The 19335-nt window shown below is 51.7% G+C and overlaps 2 long non-coding RNA genes across 6 annotated transcripts; one reads left to right on the top strand and one right to left on the bottom strand.

The window, feature by feature from the left end:
- The first annotated feature begins 1282 nt into the window (after positions 1-1282).
- LOC112669977 (uncharacterized) lies at positions 1283-16597 on the top strand. Of its 5 annotated transcripts, XR_007405802.1 has the most exons (7): positions 2406-2632; positions 3067-3470; positions 10956-11016; positions 11106-12533; positions 12630-12779; positions 13434-14587; positions 15306-16597. It is a non-coding gene; the product is annotated as an uncharacterized LOC112669977 (long non-coding RNA). The 5 variants fall into 5 exon arrangements; XR_007405804.1 differs by lacking the exon at positions 2406-2632 and adding an exon at positions 1283-1394 and having other exon boundaries at positions 10956-12533; XR_004819023.2 differs by having other exon boundaries at positions 10956-12533.
- Positions 3913-8235, bottom strand: LOC112669978 (uncharacterized). Its single transcript, XR_003142706.3, has 3 exons — positions 7271-8235; positions 6884-7001; positions 3913-5061 (listed from the first exon to the last, which is right to left on the bottom strand). It is a non-coding gene; the product is annotated as an uncharacterized LOC112669978 (long non-coding RNA).
- Positions 16598-19335: the final 2738 nt, after the last annotated feature.

Genomic DNA, 19335 nt, shown 5'->3' with positions numbered 1-19335 from the left:
TCCAGCTACTAACACAGAGTTCCCCTGTCACAGCTATAGGGATTCATATCCACTTTCCAAATTCTCAGTGAAGAAGGATGAGCTGTGTGATTTTTTAAAGTAGCAAAACTGCAAATTATACATACATAAAACAAGGCAAAAATCTTATATATTTATCCACATCATTACTGTTTCTAACATTCTTTATTTCTTTGTGTAGGTCCATACACCCAATCCATCGGTATAATTGTCCTTCCTTTAACCTTTTTTATAGAGTAGATGTGTCAGTGATGACTTATTTTAATTTTTCTGTATCTGAAAATGTGTTTATTTTGCCTTCACTTTGGAGATATTTCCTCTGGGCACAAAATTCTAGGTTGACAATATTTTTGTTCAGTACATTAATGATGTTGCTCACTATCTTCTTGCTTGCATTGTCTCTGGTAAAAAATTTGCCTTCATCCCTTTCTCTCTCTGGGTGTAACATGTCTTTTTTTCCCTCTGGCTGCTTTTAAGATTTTCTCTTTATCATTTGTTTTGATCATGTTTCTTGTAATTGGAGTTTGTGGAGATGCATGGATATGTGAATTTATAATAAAATCTGGAAACATTGATGCTATTTTTTCAGAGAGTTTTTCTGTCCCCTGGTCTCTCCTCCATTGGATTCCAATTATACATATATTAGGTTACTTAAAGTTGGTCCCACAGCACACTGATGCTCACTTTTTAAAATTCTCTTTTCTGGGGATCCCTGGGTGGCTCAGCGGTTTAGTGCCTGCCTTTGGCCCAGGGCATGATCCTGGAGTCCCAGGATAGATTCCCACATCGGGCTCCCTGTGTGGAGCCTGCTTCTCCCTCTGCCTGTGTCTCTGCCTCTCTCTCTCTGTATCTCATGAATAAATAAATAAAATTTAAAAAAATTCTCTTTTCTGGGGCACCTGGGTGGTGCAGTTGGCTAAATGTCTAACTCTTGGTTTCAGCACTTGGATAGTGAGTGATCTCAGAGTCAAGATCAAGCCTCTCATTGGGTTCTGCACTCAGCACAGAGTCTGCTTGAAACTCTCTCCCTCCCACCCTACTCCTCCCTCCCCTGTGCTCTCTCTCAAATAAATAAATAAATAAATCTTAAAAAAATCTTTTCTCTCTTTGTTTCATTTTGAATAGTTTCTATTATGTCTGTAAGTTCATTAATCATCTATTCTGCAGTGTCAAATCTGCCGTGAATCCCATTCAGTATATTTTCCATCTCCTACAGTGTGATTTACATCTGTAAAAGTTTTATATGTGTCTTTTTTTTTTCTAAAGTAGGCTCCACACCCAACATGGAGCCCAATATAGGGCTTGAAGTCATGACCCTCAGATCAAGACCTGAGCTGAGATCAAGGGTTGGATGCTTAACTGGCTGAGTCACCCAGGTACCCCATTGATTTGTGTCTTTTAAAATATCTTCCATGTCACTACTTTGCTTTTTGAACATATGGAATTGGTTACATAACAGTCTGTGTTCAATAGTATATATAAAACACCCAGTGGTTTAAACAGGGAAAGTTTAGTATAAAGAGGTATTAAATTCTGATAAAAGAATGATTATAAAATACAAAAAGGCTCTGTACGGTGTTCTGGGGCTAAGGGAGAGGGCTCTAGGAGAACCCTCTCCAAGGCCAGGGTCTGGACCTTATTAGAGAGGTTATAGGTACAGCCCACTGGAAAGCAGAGAAGTCTACTGGTTCATCCTGGCCAGACCTGGTCTATAGCCACTGGGGCTAGCAGAAACCCATTCCCTAGACTTCAGGCTGGGAATAGGCCATCAGCCAATGCTCAGGCACATAGGCATGAGGAAGGAGTGGTGGCCTGTGCAGGCAGATGGAGGTGAGCCACAGTTGGGGGCTAGGTATGGAGATGAGCAGAGGTAAGCAGGGTGCTGGTGCAGGCAGGAGGCCTGGAGTGTGTAATGTCTGTGTCAGAAAGGTCATAGGAAGATTGTCACCAGGTCAGACTTCAAGAGCATTGAGGATCATGGGTTCTGGGCACACATGCTGGGTTCTCACACCCACGTGTTCTCACACCCATCCCACTGACCCACCATGCAGCAGCTGGACACAGTAGGGAAACGCTTCTGCTTGAAATGTCCTTCCAGTGTGCTCTGCTGTGAGAGCTTATCATTGCGCTTACTGCCAGGGAAAGGCTTACAGGAATTCACCCCATTCCCACAGAGTGGGTACTGAAGGGTGAATTTGGGACTGAGAGGTGATAAGTTGGTTACTAGCATCAATTATAATAACTTCCCGAATGTTCTTGTCTGTGAATTCTAACATCTGTGTCAACTCTCCATTAGTTTGAAGTGATTAGTGTTTGTCCTCATCATGGGTCATATTTTCCCGTTTCTCTGTGCACCTGATAATTTTTGCTTGGGTGGCTGGCTATCTGTATTCCTATAAATGTCCTTGAACTTTGTTCTGGGATGCAGCGGAGTCAGTTGGAAACAGTTTGATTCTTTTGGGTCTTGTTTTGAAGATGTGTTGGTTGCACCAGAACAGTGTGCTGTTTAGGGCTAATTATTTCTGCTTCTAAGCAAAAGCCTCTGTGTACTCTCTGCTGTGTCTGTGAGTCGAAACTTTCCAGTCCTGCTGGCGGGAACAGGTGCTACTCCCAGGTGAAAGTGAGCTCTCGGCTGTTTGCTCTAATCCTTCTGGCAAGTAGTTTCCTCACACACATGCGCTGAGCACTCACTGCTTTGCTCCGGCTCTCTCTCCCTCTGCCTCTCTCCCACCTCCAGATCTCTGGAGCGCTCACAGTGCAGCCCACTCCTCTCCGGTGCTCTGTCCCTAGAATGCCAGCTGCCATGGTCGCCCCAGACCCTCAGCTCCATCTCTTTGCCTCAGGGCATCTGTCAGGCTCTGCTGCAGTGCCTCTTCTTGGGCTGCAGCTCAGAAGCTCTCCAGGCAGACAGCTAGGACAGTGTAGGGCACAGGTAATCTCCTTTCTACCCACCTCTCAGAGCTCACTGTCCTGTTTTCTGGTGTCCTATATCTTGAAAACCATTCTTTCATAGATTTTTGTCTGATTTTGTTGTTTCTGTTGTTCCAGGGAGCAGTGTAAATCAGGTCCTTATTACTACTTGTCGGCCAGGGCCAGAAGCATCCCGAGATGCTCAGCAAACATCTAAGTGGAAATGTTGAGAAGATGGCTAGACAGGCTTATCTGGAATTCAGGGAAGAAGTCCAGACTGGGAGAACAGATTTGGAAGTCTTCAGCAGATCCATAAGCATGGCTGAGATCACCACCGAGTGTGGATCTGAGAGAAGACCAAAGACCAAGCCGCAGATCACTTCGAAGTTTAGAAGGTGGTGAGCTGAGGAGGGCCCTGGAGAGAAGACTGAGACAGAGTGACCAACGAAACAGGAGAAACAAGAGGCTGTGACGGCAGAAAGCCTAAGGAGGAAAGTGCACAGAGATGAGTGGAACCACATTGGAGGTGTCTGATTGGTCAGGTGAGATGCCATGAGCCTTGGCCCCCGGGTTTGACATCAGGGAGGCCGTTGGTGCTCCTGCAGGTAGAGTGGTGGGGATGAAAGCCTGCCTCACCAGATTCAAGAGAAAACAGAAGACAGGAGAAAAGGAGTCAGAGACAGCCATTTAGATAACATTTCTGAGGGATTTCACTCTAAAGGATAGCAGAGGAATGAGGTACCTGGAGGGATCCAGGGGGTTTTCAAAGGAAGGTCTTTTTAAGAGTAGAGGTTTTATAGTGTGTTTGTAGGCTAGAAGGAATCATCCTATTAGACAGAGAAATGCTGATGATACCAGAGAGAGGTAGAAGGTCATTGCTTATGGGATGTCCTTTTTTTTATTTTATTTATTTATTTATTTATTTATTTATTTATTTTATTTTTATTTTTTTTATTTTTATTTTTTTTATGGGATGTCCTTGATACGAGAGGTGGAGCTTTGATGAGGAGCATGGATAGTATATCTGTGAGGGGAGGACGAGGAGGCAGGGCATGTGGCACATGCAGGGGTGGAGCACGTGGAAGTTCCCTTCTGTTTGTCAGCATCATAGGAAGCAAGGCCATCAGCTGAGAGAGAGGTGGAGGAGTAGAGAAGGGAGTAGAAGGTGTGGAATCATCATCCTGTGGCAGGTGGGGAGGTGAGCAGGACTGAAGACTTCCAGAGCACTCCAAGAGAGGACTGGCTCCCAACCATAGCTCTGGGAGGCACAGACGCCCTCCTCGGGATGCCCGGTTTTATGACTGGACATATGGCAAGGCAGACATTTTTGAGCACAGAATTCATTTCTTTTCTAAGGCCAAGGCTCAAGGAATTGCTATTTTGGGATTCTCTATGGGAGTCTTCCTTTCCCTTCTCAAAAGTGGGAGAGGAATCAGATGAGTGGAAGCCAAGGACTGAGTGGGCTTGTAGACCAAAGGGAGAGCACCCCACGGCCAGGGTGAGGAAATCTGCCAGAGGAGAGGAGGGGGCATGGTGGCGGCGGCCCTGTCGGCCATCAGCATGTCTGTCTTCAGGTCAAAGACGACCACACAAAAGTTATGAAAGGCCAGGAGTCCATTTAGGCAAAACTAAAATGGAAATCTCGCTTGGGAAATTGAGGGCCAGGTTTAGTTTGCTTTTTTCCTGAGCCTGTTTCCATTCGGCATCACACATGCCAAAGAGAAGTAAGCAGTGGTAGACTGTCATCGTACAAGGAAATGCAAAGCAGGAACCATTAATTCATGAAAGCTAAAGGCATTCCCTGTGGTTTCCATGGTTCACGACTGGCTGTGTGTAGGAGCGAGTTCCTATGGCTGACTTATTGTGTTGGAGAGACACAGGTCGAGCATCAACACAGGCACTGTGAACAGTAGTGAAATCTGAGGATGTCCCCGACAGGTCCAGGTGAGGGATTCTCACTTACACCTCACAGGTATCTGTGTCCCACATGTGACAGCCAGGCTTCTGTGCCAGGCAGACCGTGCCATCCCAGCTTGACCTTTAGTTGACAGGGGACTAAGCTGCTCCAATCCACAGTTGTTTTCTTTTTTTCTTTCTGTTGGGCATCATTATAGTAGTACCTGCCTCAGGGGACTGTCAGAAGAAGCAAATGGGTGAAATATGTAAAACATGGAAAGTGCTCAATAAACAGATGGTATTGCATTATGAATTATAGAATAAACAATAGGAGCGCCTGGGTGGCTTAGTAGGTTGGGCAACTGACTCTTGATTTTGGCTCAGGTCATGAACTTCGGGTCATAAGTGTAAGCCCGGTGTGGGGCTCTGTGCTGCGTGAGGAGCCTTCTTGGGATTCCCTCTCCCCTACCTCTGCCCCTCCCTGCACTCATACTTGTGCTCTCTCTATTTTTCTCTCTCTCTCTCTCAGAAAAAAAAAAAAAAGAGCTAGCAATGACACAAAATAAATGATAGCTATTCTGAAATTCAGTACCTTCTGTTCTATGTCTTGGGATGTGCCAAAGATGTCTGGGAATTTGTTGTGACAAATTAGCTGTGACAGTCACTGCCCTTGAAGGACCAGGGTCTCCTCTGAAACCCCAGCTGACTTGGATACTCTGTTGCTAGAGACCACCCAGCATCGTGGGAAAACAAACAAGTCCCAAAAGATGGGAACTTTAAATGGCCTCGGGTGAAAGCAGTAAAAACAAAAAACAAAAAACAAAACAAAACAAAAAACCAAACCCCTCCCCCCCCCCCAAAAAAAAACCCAAAAACAAAACTCCAGAGAAAATATTGCAAGCATTCTGGATGTGTTTGAGGAATAGAAAAATCAAGGAATAGCTGGGAAGGAGGGTATAGTGTAAGGTCAACTCTGCTGCATAGACATATGGTTCGTTGGTGGACCTAGAGTTGCACCAGATATTAATCCTCAGTGACATCTTGCCCAGAAGAAGGCTCTCATCCACAGGTGTGAATCAGGGCTGCTGTGTAGAGTTGTGCAGGTGTGCACTGCACAAATAAGGGCTACCATTAATGTCATACATAATCATACCTGGCCAAGCTTTGCCTAGGGTTATGGCCTTTGGCTTTACCTTTGTCTTTCTGGACTAGCCACTGGGAATCTGAGAGCCTGCAGGACACAAGCCCTATAAGGCTCCCCTGATCCTGGCAATGTGGCACCCTACCACTCTAGCCCAAGGGCCCTGCCGGTGACAGCTCCAAAATCTCCTCATTGGGGGATTTGGTAGACAGACCCTTGGGTGCACGAATAGACTCTTGAGGCATGGCCCCATGTTCATAACCTAGTAATACATAATCCCCCCACCCCGAGTGTGGTGGACCTGTGACTTTCTTATAACCAACAGAATATGGTAAAGGTAAGGAGATGTCACTCTCATAATTACCTTATCATATATAGAAAGAGAGAAAGAGAAAGAGAGAGAGAGAGAGCAAGCAAGCACATTCCGTCTTACTAGCACGCACTAACACACTAGAGAGTCTCCTGGCTGGCTTGGTAAGATAAGGAGCCGTGTTGTGGGAGTTCACGTAGTAGGGAACCTAGCAAGCACCAGAGGGGGACCTCAGGCCACAGCCAGGGCCCTCAGTCACTCAGCTGAGAGAGGATGAATCTGACAGCTGCCTGAATGAGCTGGGAAGCAGGTCCTTCCCCAGTTGAGCCTCCAGATGAGAGTGAGCCTGCCCAACCCCTGGGTTATGGCCTTGCGAGACCCTGTGGCCTCAGAGGCCCCAGCCAGGCCGTCCCTGGACTCTTGGGCAGATAAGACACATCTGTTGTTTTAAACTGCTGAGTTCGTGTAGTTGGCTACACAGCAGCAGATGACTAGTGCAGGGGCTCTCGGGAGCATAGTTCCCTTGGGAGGAGAAATTGTCTTCAGCAGTGAAGGGGACTTGTCTTCAGGTGGTAAACGTGCTATCCTGTGTTCTGCTATGTGCTTACTTGGGGTGTCTTGGGGGTGCACGGGGAATCACGGAACGTCAAAATCCATAGGCTACCTAGGGACCCACGATTGGCCCCAGCAGCAGCAGTCGCAGGGGGAGGCAGGGCTGGAACCTGGCTTGTAGACAAAGATATTTGTTTAGAATGTTATAGTACAGTTAGCTGGTGTGAAAAGGATTGTTATCGTAACTCTTTGACCCAGTTTGGTTAGGTTAGCCATTAAAAATCACAGGGTAAGGCACGAATGTTAGGTAACACACAAACATATAACACACGAGTGCAGTCAAAATCCGCACAGTTCAAGAGGGTACACAAGCTTCCTTCCTAACCGAGTCCTCAGTACCCTTCTCCCGAGGCAACCTCTGTTAAGTTTCTGGCTTGACCTACTAGAAACTCTCCGTGGACACGTGGGATCACACCGTCAGGTACTTTTCACTTAGCAGAAGGTGGTGGAGACCATTCCTATCAGCACTGATGCATCTGCCAATTCATTTTAGTGGCTTCCTGGTTGGCTGTGTGGGCGGTTGTGTGTTCCCGGCCTCGCCCTGCCCGGGAGTCACATTCCAAAGATCCTCCAGAAGGAACGACAGTTCAAGGTCAAGGTTGTCTCAGAGCGCACACAGCCAACGCGTCTACCCTCACCTGGGAGAGGAGAGCAAGACACCCCAAACACAGCTCCAGCTCAGCCAAACCCGAGCCCGCCCGACGCAGCACCCGTAAGGCTCCTGCCAGCCGGGCTAACGGCCCAGTTTGCTCCAAGAAATATTTCAGGAGCAGCTTTGAGGCTTTTGTAACCAAAGGTGGTGGTAGTGGATTTCCCAAAGCACAGAAACAGGCTATCTCAGAGCTGATTCTCTCCATCCTAGAGGAGAGGCTGGGGTGGGGGTGGAGGGAAAGAGAGAGAGAGAGAGAGAGAGAGAGAGAGAGAGAAGGGGAGACAAAGGGAGGGGGGGGATGGAGAGAGAGAGATCTGCTTGCTACTTGCATAGGATGGACAGCTCCATCCCTTCCCATCTCCCCCCCACCCCGTCCTCCCCTCTCAACACACACACATATGTCCAGTCTCTTCCCTGGCCCAGGTGGGGTTCACTCGTAACTATGGAGGTTCCCTCACTCCCCAGAGAGCCAGAGAAAGCCTTTATAGAATCTACAGCGAAGTCTTTCTTCTTCAAGTCGTGACTGGCTGTATATTTAGAGTCTGGAGCCATCCTTTAGCCGTGGGGGTTTGGGGCCCTGGTGTCCCTCCTACAGGGAGCCTGGGATGGCTTCAAGTGATCTGGCTGCCAGGCTGTCGCAGGTTTAGCTCCAGGAACTAGGACCCGTCATTCTCCCAGGGCTGGTGCCACATGCTGATTCTTAGAACAAAGAATCCATCAAGTATTGACGGGGGATGGGGGGGTGGGGGGGGTGAGGGGGTGGGGGGGGTGGGGTGGGGTTTCAGAAGCCCAGAGGACAGCTAGCTTGATGCGATGTCCTGCCCTGCTGGTTCGACTTTGCCAAGAAAGAGGATCATTTTTGCAGCCGTATTTGATCAGTTTTCCACGGTGCCTTTCTCAACCCTTTGATATTTAAATCATTCTCCTTTGAACCACCTCCACCATCATCTCTTGCCATCAGATTTGAATTGCTGTGTTGGATATTTTCATTTGACAATCTACAGGGACACTGACTCACAAAGACGGGTGGGAGATGGGCAGCCACTGTTTTTAAGTTTTTAAAATAAATGTTTTTATTTTAGAATAGTTTGAGATTTACAGAACAGCTGCAAAGAGATGCAGAGAGTTCCCACCTTCCCCGCACTGTCAACCACGTTCCTCACATCCCACGTTAGTGTGCTGTACTGGCAATTAGTGAGCCAATACGACTACGTATCAGCAATAACTCAAGTTTCTACTTTGTTCAGATTGCCTTAGTTTCCCCTGATGTCCTTTCTATATTCAGGATTCCACCCAGGACACCACATGAATTTAGTTGTCGTGTCTCCTGCGGCTCTTCTTGGCGGGATAGTTTTTCAGACTTTCCTTGTTTTTGATGACCTAGACAGTTTTGAGGATGACCAGTCATATATTTTGTAGGATGACCTTCAATTTGAATTTGCTTGGTGTTTTCCCCATGATTAGACAGAGGCTGTGGTTTCTTGGGAGGAGGACCACAGAGGTGAAGTGTCATTCTTGGCATGTCACATCGACAGTACATGCTATCAACACGACTTAGCACTTAAGACGTTAAGAGTGACCACCTGGCTGTCCTGCTGTTTGCCAGATTTCTCTACTGTCAAGTGACTTTTATTTTACCATTAGCTCTCTTTTTTTCTTTTTTTGCAATTTTGAAAATTGAGATACAATCCACTTAACATAAAACCCACCATTTTAAAGTATCCAATTCAGTTTCTTTTCTGTTTTTTTTTAAAGATTTTATTTATTTATTTGAGAGTGAGAACACAAGCAGGGGGAAGGGGCAGAGGGAGAGGGAGAAGCAGGCTCCCTGCTTAGCAGGGAGCCGGATGCGGGGCTTGACCCCTGGACCCTGAGATCATGACCTGAGCCAAAGGTAGCAGCTTAGCCAACTGAGTCACCCAGGCGCCCTTCCAATTCAGTTTCTTTTAGTATAGCCCCAATTTTATGCAGCCACCACCACCAATTCTAGAACATTTGTGTTATAACCCCCAATAGAAACCTGCACCCACTCGTAGCTGCTCCCCATTCGCCTTTTCCCCCAACCCCTGACAACCACTGATCTACTTTCTGTTTCTATGGATTGGCCTATCTGCACGTTGCATATAAATGAATCCTTTTCATTTGGCCTTTTGTGTCTGACTTCTTTCTCTTAGCGCGTCTTCAAGATTTGTCTCCGTTGTAGCAGATAATTAGTGCTTCGTTCCTTTTTATGGGTGAATAATGTCCATGGTAATGGATGGCTATGCCCCATTTGTTTATCCATTCACGACTTGCTGAACATTTGCATTGTTTCCATTTCTAGGCTATTATGGATAATGCTGTTATGAACATTCATGCACGGGTATTTACAAGGATATACATTCTCTGCTCTCTTGAGTACACACACACACACACACACACACCCCTCAGGGTGGAATTTCCAGATTATATGGTGACTTGAAAAGTTTAATAGGTTCTCCCCAAAGCCTATAATTATTCACATCTCCATTAATATTGTCATCCTGGATTTTACCACTGTTAAAATTTTGCCAGCATGATATTTAAAAAAAAAAAAAGGTATCTCATTATTGCTTTAATTTGCATTTCCCTGATTGCTTTGAGAAAGGGCGTCTTTTCTATACTTATATTTGTCATATATCTTTTCATGTTTATTCATACACTACCATTTTCCTTCTCTGGGTTTCTCATGCTCTATAAACCATTCCAGGGCGTAGAACAAGATGGAAGCTTTCCAGTTCATTTTACAAGGGTAACACAAAAACCTGATAGCTCACAAAATCCTGAAAAGAGGATACTCCAGAGAAAAACTGCAGACTCATTTATGAATACACATGCAAAAAGGAAATAGAAGCCTTTTGTGCAGAAAATACATCCCTGAACACGTGTATCCCATCAAATCGTGCAAGCAGAGTGCTATTGTAGAGTGTAATAATTTCTTAATGGACAAAGGGCCTGTGCGGAAATGTGAAGAAGACACCTCTAGCCAGAATCCAGAGGAGGGAAGGCTGGCTTCTCTGTAATCAGATGTCTGGAACACAAACAGCAGTGTGAGTAAGCAGAGACTCTGGTGTGTGCTGGTGCGTGGGAGGGATGCATACGCTCATATTGGATCTAGCAATATTGAAAGAACATTTATGGATCCCTTTACCCCAAACATTCCATTTCTGAGCACTTGTTTTTAAGGAAGAAAATAAGGATGGGCCCATCAGAGCGTTATATATAGCAATAAGCAAAACAGACAAAACCACTGCCTTTAGGAGCTGGTAAAGACTGTGTAGTTGTGTGTGTGTGTGTGTGTGTGTGATTATTTTTCAAAGTGACTTTTCTTAGATTGGAAAAGTCACTTACAAAACAGAATGAGCCATTTTTTAAAAATCTACCATTTATGTTTCTAGGTATAAATTGCGGTTTGGAAGACTATACCATATATACTATATGTTAAAAATTATCTGAATGGTAAGAATTAATGCTTATTTATTTTGTTTACCGGTATTTTCTACAGTGTCTAGTTTACTTCTATAATTTAAATAATGTTTTTATTTGAGAGCAAGTGAGCGGGAGAGCACAAGGAGGGGGAACAGCAGAGGGAGAGGAAAAAGCAGACTCCCCACTGAGCAGACCCCAGGACCCCGGGATCATGACCTGAGCCGAAGGCAGATGCTTCACCAACTGAGCCACTGAGGTGCCCGTATTTATTGTAGTTTTATGGTTTTATTAACACAAATATGATGTGCACATAAGCCGTCTGTTCATTTTCTTCGCTGTGCAGCGTGGCATTGGATGGGGACTCTGATGGCCAGCTGGGCTGCTCTTCCCACAGTGGCTTTGTGGTTCTTGGAGGAGACGCTGTGAACAATCTCTGCACAGTGAGATCTGTTGCAAAGAGCAGCACCTCAAGCTCCTGGACGCTGTGGACTGGCAACTTCCAGAAGCCACCGAGCAGCACGGGCTTTGTTTCCCTGTTGCTCCCGTAACCAGTGTTGGGCATCAAGATGTGGCCCCTGAATCTTCTGCGCACCCTATTGTCAGTGCCCCTGGGTTGCTGCCGTTGCACTTCATTGCGACATGTGGATGTCTGATTATTGCGGATGAACCGCTTGGTCCTCTTTTTAGCCATCCTGGGCTTCACCAGAGGTCTGAGGGCGGCCGTGACGCCCAGTAACAGATGGCTGCCCCCTCCGCAGGCAGCCCCGAGGAAGAGAGGGGCCAAGAAGTTATTTTTAAATAGCATTTGGCAAAAAAAAAAATAAATAAATAAATAAATAAATAGCATTTGGCATGAAAATAAGCAATGGAGGGAGGGGTGCCTGGCTGGCTCAGTCGGAGGAATATGCAATTCTTGAGTTGGGGGTTGTGAGTTCGAGTCCCACGTTGGGTCCAGAGATTACTTAAAAATGAAATCTTAAAAAAAATTGAGGGAAACTGCTAACAAATTAAATGCTTAATAAAAGAGGATTGGCTGATGAAGTCAGTTCATGGAGTTATTACGTACAGTGAATGAATTCAGTAAACACGTGCGGGCACTGTTTTGAGCACTAGGGAGCTCTGTGGCCATTCTGTGTTGTCCGTGTGAAAAGGAGAGGGAGTGGTGTGAGAAAGAAGGGCGGTCTTGGGCTGGGCAGGTGGCAGGTGCCCTGTCTCTTGCCGCTGGGAGCCTCCTCTCTTGGGTCCCCCCTGGAGGCCTCTGACTTGCGCGCGCCCCTAGCGGCTGGCCGAGCGCCTGCTGCAAGGTCTTCCCGGGGCGCGGGTTCCTGGCACTGGCTCAGCTGCACCCCCGTCATTCTTTCCAGAGCCTTCCGGGACCCAGCCCAGCCGGTGACAGCCCAGCGCCTTCCAGGCTGAAAAGGGGGCCGGGAAAGGCGCCCCAGGCACCGGGAGCCGCCTGGGTTGGCATCTGTCCGATTTACTTCTTAATCCAGAAAATCACTTCCAGTTGTGTGTGACCTTCTCCCTGGGCCAGGACCTGACAACTAGTAGGCAGTTATTATTATTATTATTATTTTAAAGATTTTACTTATTTATTTATTTATTTATTTATTTATTTATTATTTATTTATTTATGGCACCAGCAGGGGGAGGGGCAGAGGGAGAGAATCTCTGAGCGCAGAGCCCCAGGAGAAGCAGAGGCTGTCTCATGACCTTGAGCTCATGACCTGAGCTGACATCAGGAGTCGGGGGCCCTCAGCCAAGGGAGCCACCAAGGCGCCCCTGGAAAGCAGGTACCTTTTAAAAATCAGGAGGAAAGAAACTATGAACTAAGAAAATCCTCCTTCCAAACCCAGCAATAGGAATTCATTGCCATACTGGGACCAGTTTTGAAAATTTTTTTATTTTATTTTGTTTTTAAAGATTTTATTTATTCATGAGAGAGGCAGAGACACAGGCAGAGGGAGAAGCAGATTCCTCGCAGGGAGCCCGATGTGGGACTCGATCCCAGGACCCCGGGGTCATGACCTGAGTCAAAGGCAGACACTCACCCACTGGGCCCCCTAGGCACCCAGAATTTTTTTTTTAATTAAAAAGTGAGGTTGGGGAGAGAGAAGGGTGCTGGGAAGACTGGTTTGCTGTCGGCAGCCTTGGCGAGGCTGAGGGCTGTGAGCCCAGCAGCGGTGGGAGCTGAGAGGCAGCAGGCCCCGGGGTCTGTGGTGCTCTGCCTGGGAACACAAGGCGACAGTCCTGAGCGAGGGACGTCCCGGTGGCCCCAGGGGAAGGCTCAGTCCCACAGCCTTCCTGAAGGCACCTGAGGCCAAGAGGCAGGAGTCAGGCCCGTGGGGGCCTTAGAGACCCCACTCCCTTCCAGTTGGCTCTGGGGAAGGGTAGAGTGGAGGACTCTAGGGACCACCCCCAGCCTCCAGCCCACTTTCTCCCCCCAGGCAAGACCCAGAGCCGCCCCTGAACCCCACCAGCTGTGGAGAACCAGAGCACAGGACAGGGGCTCCCCAACTGGGTCTCCATCTGGTGGCTTCCCGAAGGGATCAGTCCTGGGAGGCTGCTGCGTCGGGCACCCCACGGGGGCAGAGGTGGCCCAGGACGGCTTGGTCTGGAGGATGAACAGAGGGAAGCCTGCCCGGACTTATGACACCTGGAGTTGTAAACACCCGTTGTGACCTGCCTGGACCCACACACGGCTGGAGGTGACCACCTCTCCCTGCCCTCGCCCTCCTCGGACTCCCAGTTCCTGAGTTTTCCACTCTGGGGGACCAAGAGAGCAGCCCCGGTGAGTGGGAGATTGGAGGTCTGGGGGGTCAGAGGGCCCTGGCTTCAAGCCCTGGCTCCGGCACCCACATTTGGGGACATTTGAGCATAAGCTGCTGGGCATGAGCTGTCGCCTCTCCGTGCCTCAGTCTCTGTATCTGCAAAATGGACAGGAGCTCCGGTGCAGGTGCAGGCCAGCAGAGCACAGGGAAGTCCGTGAGCGTCGGGGGGCTCTGTTCCTTCTTGGCCTGGCGTGCAGCCACCCCCCGGCCCCCCCAGCTCGCAGCAGCCCGGCTCTGCAGTCCCGTCCGTCCCTTTAACATTGTCTCGAGTCCTCTCTCAGCCAGGACGGGATGTTTCCCTTCTGCCTCTCTCCTCGCTCTCCTATTCCCGTGGTGGGTCCCAGCGCTTTCCTTACCCTGCAGCTCAGGTGTGCTGCACAAGCGGCCGCCGGCGGAGGGCTGTTCAGGGGTTGGCGGAGGGGGGCTCTTGTGGGCCGAGCGGGTCCCTGCCCCCGGTCAGTCCCGGGGGAAGTTCGAACCCTCAGTGAAACTCAGAATGTGACACTATTTGGAGACAGGGTCGTTAAGGAGGTGGTGAGGGTGGAATGAGGTCACCGGGGTGGGCCCCAATGTCGTGTGGCCGGGGCCCTCGTAAGAAGAGGAGACGGGACGCAGACACACACAGCGGGAGGACCACGTGAGGACACAGGGGCAGACGGCCATCCTCAGGCCAAGGACAGAGGCCTGTGGAGAAACCAAGCCTGATGACACCTTGACCTTGGACTTCAGCCGCCAGGACTGAGAGGGACAGCGCCCTGTCTGCTGTCCAGGTGCCGGGTCTGTGGTCCTTACAGGAGCCCCGCTCTGTGCTCCCCAGGATGGGCCCCGGGAATGGGAGAGGATCCCCAAATGTCCCCACTTGAGTGCTCCCTATTCCTATCAGCACACTCCTGTCTCTTGGACTCGCCTCCTGCCCTCTGTGTGGTGGGGTGGGGACCACACCAAGAGACACGATAGGAACCCAGATGGGGGCTGTCATGGTCGGCACAGCCACCGGGGTCCCTGGTCCTGCACGAACGTGCATCATCAGGGCCAGGTTAAATGTTGGTGGTGTGTGGAGCACACCGACCCCCTGCAGCACCTCCAGTCATCACAGGGCCGGGAACTGAGGCCCGGGGCGTGATGCCATGGCCTCAGGTGGCAGCTTGGTTTTCTCTTTTAATGTGGAACTATTTCTTGTGCGGACGGGGTGCAGGGGGAGAGTTGGGTGACCTGCTTGTGTGCCCTTGGGCAGCCTGGGCAGGTGCTGGTATTGGGTGGCGGCACCACGGGTCATACACGGGATGAAAAGCAGTGGCCACGTGCCATCGCCGCCGGCCTCGGGCAGCCCCACCAGCCTCCCACCCCAGAAATAGTCCGGGTGTGTGTGTCTCGGGCCTCGGGCGGCCCCCCCAGCTCAGGGATGGGGCTGGTGTGCGTGGGGAGGGGAGGGCGGAGGGATGGGGTGAGCACAAGCTGCTCACTGCCCTCAACCGGCGCCCATTGTAGGTGGCGGTTCCGCGATCCGAGAGGACAGCAACCTCGCGGGTCGGCGTGGCCCCCCCAAGACCAGGCCAAAGCCAGATCCCAGGCCACCTCCGACGATGCCTTGAAAGGGACAGAGGTCTTTCCTAAGTGTGTTCTCTGTGGAGCCGGAGAGAAAGCATCCTGAAGCCTCTTTCCTCGCACCCTCTCGAGCCCCGATGACTGCGTGTCGTCCTCCTGCACGCGAGCTCCCTCGCCGCTCCCCAGACACACGCGCCAGGCCTCTGGCCACCAGCCTCCCCCTCGGAGCTGCGGCAGCACCCGGGGCCGGGGCCAGGGCGCGTGACCCCCAGGCCATCCTGCCAACTACGGAAAACTGTGCGGGAGACAGAGAAGGAGAAGCCGGTTAAAGTCACGCGGTGGGTCGGGCCGGTCGTTCCCAGCAGCCCGCGTCCCCGTCGTGGTCTCACGTGGCTCTCCCTGCCACGGAGTCCCGTCCCCGCGGTCGTGCTGTGGCCTGGTCACCGCTCCTGGGGGTCCTACCGCACGACCTTCCCCAGGTGGGAGGGCCCGGGGAGGTGCTCACACATGCACTCACCCCCACTCACCCCCACCCCACACTCACCTGTACACACTCACCCACACCCCACTCACCTGTACACACTCACCCCACCCCCACACTCACCTGTACATGCTCACCTCCACCCCCACACTCACCTGTACACACTCAACCACACCCCCACACTCACCTGTACAGTCACCCCACATTCACCTATACACACCCCACCCCACACTCACCTGTACACACTCACCCCCACCCCACACTCACCTGTACACACCTACACCCCCACATTCACCTGTACACACTCACCCCCACACACACCTGCACACTCACCTTACACACTTACCCCACACTCCCACATACTCATACACAATCACACACTAGCTCCCATGCTTCCCCACACCCCACCCACACTCGCTCACTCACACCCTCACATTCACCCCCACTCATCCCACCCCCACTAAGCTGGCTGGGGAAGCTGACAGCAGCTCTACTCTGAAAAATAAGATTAATTAGTTTTATTTGTGTCGGGAGCTGGCGAAAGGGCCCGTTCTCCAGACCTTTGTCATGGAAATCCATAGAAAAAGAATTGGTTGGAAGTCAACCTCCCCCAAAAAAACCCAAGGGAAGAGGACTTGGGAAATACACTTTGCCAAATTTGTACTGTTCCCAGAGTGGCTCCTATAATGAGCCCATCAGGGTAAAAGTGCAGGCGGCTGTGAAGGGCGACTCTTGGCAGACAGGAGAGTGCTGTGGGGAGGCAGGGGGAGGCTGCGGGGAGGGAGGGGGCAGGCAGAGGAGAGACTGTGGGGGGGCTGGGGCTGGGGGTGGGGGGTTGGGGACCCCGGCTGGCACCTGGCACTCCTGGAGGAAAACCCAGTCTCCTCCGAGAGGAAATTTCCTCGGGCTCGTCAAAAGCCAGAGCCAGGACAGTCGTCACGGAGGACGGGTCAGAAACACGCGCTGCGCTGCAGGGCTTACAGGTTTATCGTTTATCCCAGTAGTCTCCCTCCTCGGAACTTACAGACACAATCAGAGCCGTGCAAGGACCCAGCCAGGGTTAATCTGTGCGAGCAAACAAGTGGAAGCAGCCGCGGCGGCCACGCCAGAGGACAGCAGTTAGATTACATCCGGATGATGGGACGAGAGTTTCCTAAAAATAAATACTTAAGACATTTTTCTCACAGTATAGTTAATTGAAAAAGGCAGGTTACAAAATAGGAAAGGAAGATTGTCTCAATTTGGGGCGTAGTGTATGAGTGTGTGAGTGTGCATGTGTGTGTGAGTGCGTGGGGGCTGTGAATGTATGGGTGTGTAGATGTGGGAGTGTGGGGGATGTATGTGAGTGTGACAGAATGGGAGTGAGTGTGGGAGTGTGCATGAGTAGGATTGCGTGGAGTATGTGGGGGTGGGGGTGGGGCGAGTGTGTGGAGGTGAGTGTGTAGGGTGTGTGTGAATGAGTTTGTGTGAGTGTAAGGGTGGGGGGTAAATGTGTGAGTGTGTGCAACTGTATGAGTGTAAGTGGTGTGGGGTGTGTACAGGTGAGTGTGCAGGGGTGAGTGTGTGTTCATGGCTATGCATGCAGAAGTGTGAATGGGTGTGGCATATGTGGGGGTGAGTGTGGGGTGGGGGTGAGTGTGTACAGGTGAGTGTGGGGATGTGGGTGAGTACAGGTGGGGGTGGGGGTGGGGTGAGTGGGGGTGAGTGCATGTGTGAGCACCTCCCCGGGCCCTCCCACCTGGGGAAGGTCGTGCGGTAGGACCCCCAGGAGCGGTGACCAGGCCGCAGCACGACCGCCGGGACGGGACTCCGTGGCAGGGAGAGCCGCGCGAGGCCACAACGGGGACGCGGGCTGCAGGGAACAACCGGCCCCCACCCGCCACGTGACCAGGCCGGCCCTCTGCGGGCTCCCCGCCCTGGACCGTCAGGGGTGCCCAGAGGAGGGTGGCAGCTTCGCCCAGCCTCCCTGGCCCCATGGGTCCCTCCGGCCGGGCTGGGCACCTCCGTGAGGGCGCAGGGAGGGTGGTGGCGCGTGGGGCAGACTCCCGAGGACGGACCGGGTGCGGGCGGGCAGAGAGAGCGTGGGACCCAGCCGGGGTCACCCTGGGTCACCCAGGGCCTGAGCAGCCCCTCGGCTCCTGCCCCCCCGCCCCCCCGCAGAGCGGATCCTCAGATGCGAGGGGCAGCCTGGGGGGGGTCGGGGCAAGGAGCTCCACGCCATCCGTCAGCTGAGCACGGCCCGCTGCTGCTGTGTGCGACAGCCCTGGGGCCTCTGGTCCCTGGACGCGACCTCGGCACATGGGCCTCCTGCGACCGCCGGCCAGATGCCTGATGACGTCCTCCCTCCCGCCCGCCCGTGTCCGGAGGCTGCGGCCCTGAGAGCAGGATGCCAGGAACGGGTCCCAGGCATCCTAGAAACCCCGTCCTGTAGGTGTCAACCGTGTCCTTAGCGAGGCCCCGCGCCCGGGGATTGGGACAGACGGCTGAGAGCCACTGTGCCCGCGGCGAGCACGGGGCCCTCCCTGGCCTTGGGGGGCAGGGGGCCAGGGCCCAGGACGGGGCTGCCAGAGGCCTCCTCTTACGGCACACAGGTGCGCACGTGGGTGCACAGAGAGACACGGAGACACACAGGTACCCACATGTGCACACCCACCCCCCAGGTGTGAAGACACACACGCACACACACAGACACACACACACACAGACCTGGTTTTGGCTTTAAAAGGCAAACCCATGGGGCGCCTGGGGGGCTCAGGCAGTGAAGGGTCTGCCTTCGGCTCAGGTCATGATCCCGGGGTCCTGGGATCAAGTCCGCATCGGGCTCCCTGCTTCCCCCTCCCTGCCGCTCCCCCTGCTTGTGCTCTCTGTCTAATCAATCAATCAATCAATCAATCAATCGCAAACCCAGAACTGAGACCGCCTGTGGGAACGACGGCCCACAGTTTAGCTTTGGGAACAGAGCGTTTTTCCCCGGAGCCCCCGGGACCTCTGGCCTCGCTCTGCCCCCCCGACCGGTGGGGGCTCTGGAAACATCTTTTGTGGCGGGTCATTGTTGGTTTCCAAAGTTGTCCCCCATCGTGGCCGGTGCAAAGGGGAGGGCCGAGGCGTCACCCCCTCTTGAGTTTGCCGACTGCACCGGATGACACGGCGTGGCCCCAATTCGTGTTCACCTGGAACCTCAAAATGTGACCGTATTTGGAAACAGGGTCTTTGCAGATACAATTCTTTGAATCGAAATGAATTCTACTGGATTCCGGGGATCGGGGGGGGCGGGGCGCCCAATCTCACAGGACACACGGAGGAAGCCAGCTGAGACTGGGTGTGCAGCCCGAGCGAAGGCAGGCCCGGGTGTGCCCGAAAGAGCAGAGGCCAGGAGAGGCCGGAGGGACGCCCCCCAGAGCTTCGGAGCAGCGCGGCCAGCGCCTCCACTTCCCGGCTTCCGGCGTCCAGAACCCCGAGAGGACAAGGCCTGTGCCTTAAGCCACCTGGTTT

The sequence above is a fragment of the Canis lupus genome, chromosome 25, assembly GCF_003254725.2.
Source record: "Canis lupus dingo isolate Sandy chromosome 25, ASM325472v2, whole genome shotgun sequence".
Taxonomy (NCBI): Eukaryota; Metazoa; Chordata; class Mammalia; order Carnivora; family Canidae; genus Canis; species Canis lupus.
The sequence above is the reverse complement of the archived record's forward strand: the minus strand, read 5'-3'. Positions and strand labels throughout refer to the sequence as shown.